This window comes from Cebus imitator, unplaced genomic scaffold (assembly GCF_001604975.1).
Source record: "Cebus imitator isolate Cc_AM_T3 unplaced genomic scaffold, Cebus_imitator-1.0 Scaffold149, whole genome shotgun sequence".
In the NCBI taxonomy this organism is placed as follows: Eukaryota; Metazoa; Chordata; class Mammalia; order Primates; family Cebidae; genus Cebus; species Cebus imitator.
The window spans coordinates 3,713,182-3,720,121 of record NW_016107464.1 but is presented as its reverse complement, the minus strand read 5'-3'; positions in this window follow the sequence as shown (position 1 = coordinate 3,720,121).

The following is a 6,940-nucleotide window of genomic DNA, read 5'->3' as shown; positions in this document are numbered from 1 at the left end:
AAAAAAAAAAAAAAAAAAAGGAATTTACCTGACAGATGTATTGACACATATACAAAAAGACCTCTGCCAAAGGCATTGCGACATTGCTGGAATAGTAAAATATGGGAAACAATCTAAAGGTCCATTCACAGGGGACTGTTCATTACGTATGGTTCATTCCTACAGTGAAATACTCTATATCAATCAAAAGAGCGAGGCAGTCCTATGCGTACCAATGTGGAATGATCTCTAAGATGTACTGTCCAGTGAAAAAACAGGGTGATACAAAGTGCATATGTTACCATTTATAAGAGAAAGTATGTCCCTATTATTTTGTTTTTGTTTCTGCTTTTGTTTTGAGACAGGGTCTTGGTCTGTCATCTAGGCTGGAGTGCGGTGGCGTGATCTTGGCTCACTGCAACCTCCACTTCCTGGGCTCCAATGATCCTCCTACCTCAGTCTCCTGAGTAGCTGGGACCACAAGCCTGTGCCACCACACCCAGCTAATTTTTTGTATTTTTTGTAGAGACGGGGTTTTACTACCAGCCTGGTTATCACTACCAGGCTGGTCTCGAACTCCTGGGCTAGAAGCAATCCACTTCCAAAGTTCACGACACCTGGCCGTCTATTCGTGTGTTAAATATTCCTGGAGAGATGTGCAAGAAACATCTTTCTTGTTTCATGGGAACAGGCTGGGTGCAGTGGCTCATGGTTTGTAATCCCAGCACTTTGGGAGGCTGAGGCAGGAGGATTGTTTGAGCCCAGGAGTTTGAGGCAAGCCTGGGCAACATAGCGAGACCCTGTCTCTTCAAAAAAAATTTTTTTTAATTACCCAGGCATAGTGGTGTGCATCTGTAGTTCCAGCTACTTGGGACACTGAGGTGGGAAGATTGCCTGAGCCTGGGAGGTTGGGGCTGCAGTGAACTGTGACTGTGCCACTGTACTCCGCCTGGGCAACAGAGTGATACCCTATCTCTAACAAAAAAAAGAAAAAGCAGAAACTGGGGACAGTGACTGTCTCCAAGAAGACCTGGTGGAGGAGGACAGTGAGAGAGACACAATTTTCACCCTTTGGGAATTTGTATATTATGCATTTATTATCTATTCTCAAAATAAAGAAAACATTCATTTAAAAATAGCACTTGGCAGCCAGGCGTGGTGGCTCACACCTGTAATCCCAGTACTTTGGGAGGCTGAGTCGGATGGATCACAAAGTCAGGAGTTCAAGACCAGCCTGGCCAAGATGGTAAAACCCCATCTCTACTAAAAAAAAAATCCAAAAAATTACCCAGGTGGCGAATGCCTATAATCCCAGCTACTTGGAAGGCTGAGGCAGAGAATTGCTTGAACCCAGGAGGTGGAGGTTACAGTGAGCCGAGATTGCACCACTGCACTCCAGCCTGTGCAACAGAGTAGGACTCCATCTCAAATAAACTAAACTAAACTAAACTAAAATAAAAATAGCACTTGGCCAGGCGTGGTGGCTGATTCCTGTAATCCCAGCACTCTGGGAGGCTAAGGCAGGAGGACTGCTTAGCCTCCTGAGGCCAGGAGTTTGAGACCAGCATGGGCAATATAGGGAGACCCCCCCATACACAGAAAAATTTAAAAATTAGCTGGCTGTGGTGGCGCACGCCTGTAGTCCCAGAAGGCTGAGGCAGGAGGACCACTTTAGCCCAGGAGTTCAAGGTTACAGTAAGCTATGACTGCACCACTGCACTCCAGCCTAGGCAACAGAGTGAGACTCTGTCTCAATAATAATAATGATAGTCCCACAAACACTTCTTTTCTTGCTATCATTCTGAGTCCTTGCACACTAAATATCAATTCCCCTGCCTTAGCCGTGGCCTTGCCTCTCCATCACTCAGGTGTCTCCCAGGCTGCGTTCTATGCTGATGACTCTGGAATGAGCAGCTCTAGCCCCCCTCACCCAGCTTCAGAGCCATAAGCCGCCTCCTTCCTGCTTCCTCCACCCGAGCACCCCCAGGCATCCGGAACTCAACACCTGCCAAAACCAGTTTATCCACCTTCTCCCCAATACCCCACCGGACACATGAGCCCCTCCTGCATATCCATCAAAAGGACAGCCACTCCAAGCCAATACCTAGAAGTTACCCCTCCCACGCCCACAGGCTTGCACGGTGGTTGAGAGCTTGCGTCTGGAGCCAGGGTGCTGGGTGTGAATCCAAGCTCTGCCTCTTGGTAATGGTGTGACTTAAGCAAATGACTTCATCATTCTTGCCTTCAGCTTCCTGTCTGTAGACTGGGGAGAGCAACATATGTGCCCCACAGATGTTGGAACACGGAAACGTTAGTGAATGACCATGTCCAGTGCTTAGGACAGTGTCTGGAACTTACTGAGAGCTCCTGAAATGCCAGTTACTTATTATGATGACTGGTTTTACCCAGTGAAGCCCAGGTCAGGCCTCCTCTGCTTGGCAGATCCCTCTTCCCAGGCCCTCAGCTGGCTCTGTTCCTACCATCTGGTAGCACTTATTGAGCCCCAGCTGTGTGCACTGCTTTAGGGTGGGGGACCCATTAGCCTTTTGTGTCCCCTCCTGCCCCTGGTGGACAGGTTTCTCCAGTGCTCGATGCCTTGTTTGCCTTTGAATGTGGGAGGAGCTGGGCTCGGGATTAACAGAGGACACTCGCTGGTTAACAGAGGCCAAAGGGCCTGGCCTGGGGACAGAAAAACACTTCCTTGCGTTAATGTTTGATGTGTTTCAGAAATGTTCCCTGAGGTGGCCTGAGTACAGATAATGGCCTGAGGGTAAGATACTTATTAATGTGTTACTTAAGAGAGGGAGGTAGCAGGGTGGAGCTGTGGCCGGGATGCAGATGGCCGAGGGACTTGCTGGGAGATCCGCAGCGGGGGATGTCACCTCTCTGTGCTTATCATACCAGTTCCCTCGTCTGGGCTGCATGGGGCAGAATGGATTCAGATCAAATCAGTGGAGAAGAGGTCTCTCTGCTGTCCTCTGGGCCTCGCAGGCCTAGGAGCAAGTAACTGAACAGCCCTGTAACAGAAATGAGGCCAGCGGAGCCGAGGGGCAGGCCTCTGCCCCTCTGCTTGTCCTAAGCTGGCTTCAGCTTCTGCATCTCTGAACAACGGCATCCCGGGGCACCAGGATTGGTTTCCTTTGATGGATTTGTATGTGTGAAGTACTCACTATGTGTGTTGTGCTGCTGTAAGCACTATATATACATAACACATCCTCTCAACAAGCCAGGAGGCAAGCGCGATGATTATTCCCATGTTACAGATGAGGAGACTGAGGCACACAGAAGTTTAATAACTTCTTGTTAGTGGTAGAGTAGTGCTTAAACCCACTGGCTCCAGAGCCTGGGCCTGTCACTTCTGTCCCCAGTAGCCTCAGTGCATGGCGAATGTCTACCATGGCCCAGAGCCCATGCAAACACTGACTTGTTTGACAATCACAATAACCCTCAAAGGTAAGTGACCTCAAAGGTCAGCCATACCCATTGTGTGGCTGAAGAAACTGAGCTTAGGAAGATGACATGACCTCACCAAGGTCAAACGGCTCATAAGTGGTGGAGCCAGAATTCAGACGCAGGTTGCTCTGACTGCAAACCCTGGGGCTGCCTCGACCTCACATGGCCTCATGCACTTCCTCCAGCCAGGCAGCAGGTGACCCAGGCCTGCGTGGCTCATAAATTTGGGCGTTTCATATAGGGAATTGCGCCAAGTATTAAAGAGGTCATTTCTGGGTTGAGACTGCCCCTGTCCAGGCTCCTAAGAGTATACACATCAGACCAGGCTCAGAGAGCAGTCCACGTGACTGGAGGCCCCTGCCTGGAACAGTGTGGCCAACATGGAAGAGACCTAGCGTGGATGGTCACGATGCCCAGGACTTGGGAATGGGAGTTGCCCCTGACCACATCCCCCAACCCATTCTGACAGCTCGTTCGCATGGACACAGACACCCTAACTCACTCAAAAGGGACTCTCCTCAGGATAAGCTTTACCCCCACCCCCAAACCCTAAGACATACCTGCCAGTCCCCCAGCCTCTGGGGCAGTGGGTGTCATTCTTGGCCAATTCACCCTCCAAACAAGCTCAGGGTTGGAGGGCATTATCATCTCTTATGGTTCCGGGGCTGACTGGGCTCAGCCATTGGTTCTCCTTCAGGCTCTTTCGTGAAATAATAGCTGTAGTCAGACGGAAGCTGGAGTCATCAAAGGCTTCCTCATTCATATGTCTGGTCATTGACGCTGGCTGGCAGCTGGGCCGTTGGCTGTGCCGTTGGCCTGAACATGTACACACGTACACAGCCTGGAACCTAAGTTCAACCCTGGGCCAACCTAAGAGACAGAAAGTGGTGGCTTTCAGTCCCTTAAGGCCTGAGCCTGTGGAAACAGGACCTTAAGCGTGTACAGAAAGCAGGGCTCCCATGAGGCCCTGGACAAGAGACTACCCCTCTCCCCCGGGGCCCTGATTCCTCATTCATAAATTGTGAGGAAGATGTACTAGAACAGGGACTAGCAGACTTTTTCTTCAAAGGACCAGAGAATCAATATTTTAACATTGTGGCCCATGTTATCTTTGTTATGACTTCTTAACAACACCATTCTGGCACCAGAGCTGCCATAGACAATACATAAACAAAGGGTGCAGCTGGCTTCCAATACAACTTCATTTATGGCCATTGAAATCTGAATTCCCAATGTCTTTTATTTATCACAAAATATTATTCTTTAGGATTTTTTTAATTTTTTCTGAGAAGGACCTATTCTTAGCATGGGATTCATACAAAAACAGGTGGCCAGATTTGACTTGTGGATGTCACTTGTCCCTAAGCCTCTGGACTTGGGCAGAGCTTCTCACTTTAACTTGAACAGGAATTACCTGGAGATCTTGTTAAATGCAGATTCTGATTTTGTGCATTCGGCGGAGGTCAGAGAACCTGCATTTCCTTTGAGCTCTCAGGAGCTGCTGCTGCTGCTGGGCTCTCAGGTTCAAAGTGTGGCTCTGCACTGAAAGAACGCTCAGTCAGAAGCCTGGACACACTCAGAGGCCCGGCATTTTCTTTTTCAAAAAATTTTTTGAGACAGCGGTCTCACTCTGTCACCCAGGCTGGAGCGCTGTGGTGAAATCTCAGCTCACTGCAACCTCCACTTCCCAGTCTCAAGCAATCCTCCATCCTCAGCCTCCCAGATAGCTGGGACTACTGGTGTGCACCACCACACCCAGCTAATTTTTGTATTTTTTGTAGAGGTGGGGTTTCACCATGTTGGCCAGGCTGGTCTCGAACTCCTGACGTCAAGCAATCCTAGGCTGGCATTTTTTGTGTAATCTTCACCTCTGTCCCATGTTTTTCCTGCTTTATTTATTTCTTCGTTTTTTTGTGTGTCTCCCGCCAGGCCAGCCTCCCCCAGCTAGAACATAAGCTCATTGAAACTAGGGCCTTGTTGCTGGGTTGTCCCACATTCTGGCACCATGCAGGTGTTCAGCCAAAATTCATTAAATAAATGAATGAGCGATGCCGGAGGTGCCTGGTTGGCCTCCCTTTTCGCCCATCCCCACAGGGACTTCGTCATTCTATCACCACCTAGTGGGCAGTTTTGTGTACTGCGAGGAGGGGGAGGAAAATGTCCACGTTTGAGTCTGATCCAGGCAGAAAGGAGAGAGATGTGGGCAAAGATGTCCCTTCTGGTGCCCCTGTATCTGTGTTCTTGTCTGCTGACGCAGAGCTCCTCGGAGAGCCTTCCTGGAGGATGCAGCATTTGAGCTGAGCAAGAAGACAATACGCTTTGGGATGGTAGGAATTCGAGAGGGAGAAAAGGCATTCCTGGCAGAACAAACAGCATGAGCAAAGGCTGGAGGCTGGAGCACTCGGGCATTGCCAAAGCGAGAAGCAGCAGCTGAGATGCGCAGTGAAAGGGGAGGCTAGATCAGGGCGTAAAGAGGCAGAGAGCGGCTCCAAGGGAAGGGCGCTTGCGCTGAGTGAGTGATCCGAGCCAGGCACTTCACACATGAGTTCATTTAATCCCCACAAAGGCCAGTGAAGTTGATTTCAGAACCCCCAATTTACAGACGAAGAAACTGAGGCTCAGATCAGTGGAGGGACTTGCCCATGGTCACACAGCTGGTAAGGAGCAGAACTGGGTTTGAATCGAGATTGTCTGACCGACAATCTGAGGGGGCCCTGCCTCTGGTCTGTGCTTGGTGAGAGGTGGGGCAGGGCACATGCTGGAAGCCCATTATACAGATATGGAGACTGAAGCCCAGACAGGGAGAAAATTTTCTGAGGATCCACAGCAAGCAAGGCCCCATGTGGCTTTCACCCCGGCCCTGTCTGGGCTTACAACTGATGGCTGGAAGCTGATGTTCCCATACACAGGACATGAGCAACTGGCCACAGAGAGTAGCAGAGAGCCCAGGCAGGACCCCTTGGCCAGCCCAGGATCCTGGGAAATGTGCTGAGGCTTTGGTGCGCAATGAGGTGTGGCCTTGGGGGCAGGGTGAGTATGCAGAGCTGCAGGCTGGGGGACCAGGCCCCCCTGAGGAAGGAAGAGAGGTGTGGCAGGACTTGCCCCTTACACTGTTCAGAGGCTGGCCTCTCCAGGGCAGTGGGGGTGAGGAAGAAGGCCACCCAGTTCTCCCAGCTCAGCAGCAGACCTGGTTGCCCCCAGACTCAGCCTGCACCCCACACAGAAAACCACCTGCCCCTTTCTCAGCTTCTCAGTCTGCTCTTCTGGGGAGCAGAGGGTCCCAGCCTGGGAGATTCAGAGGGGTGAGGGAGCCACCTCCACTCAGACAGTATTGGACTTCAAAATATATGATACTCAGCCCGGCGCGGTGGCTCACACCTGTAATCCCAGCACTTTGGGAGGCAGAGGTGGGTGGATCACGAGGTCAAGAGAGCGAGACCATCCTGGTCAACATGGTGAAACCCCGTCTCTACTAAAAATACAAAAATTAGCTGGGCATGGTGGCGCG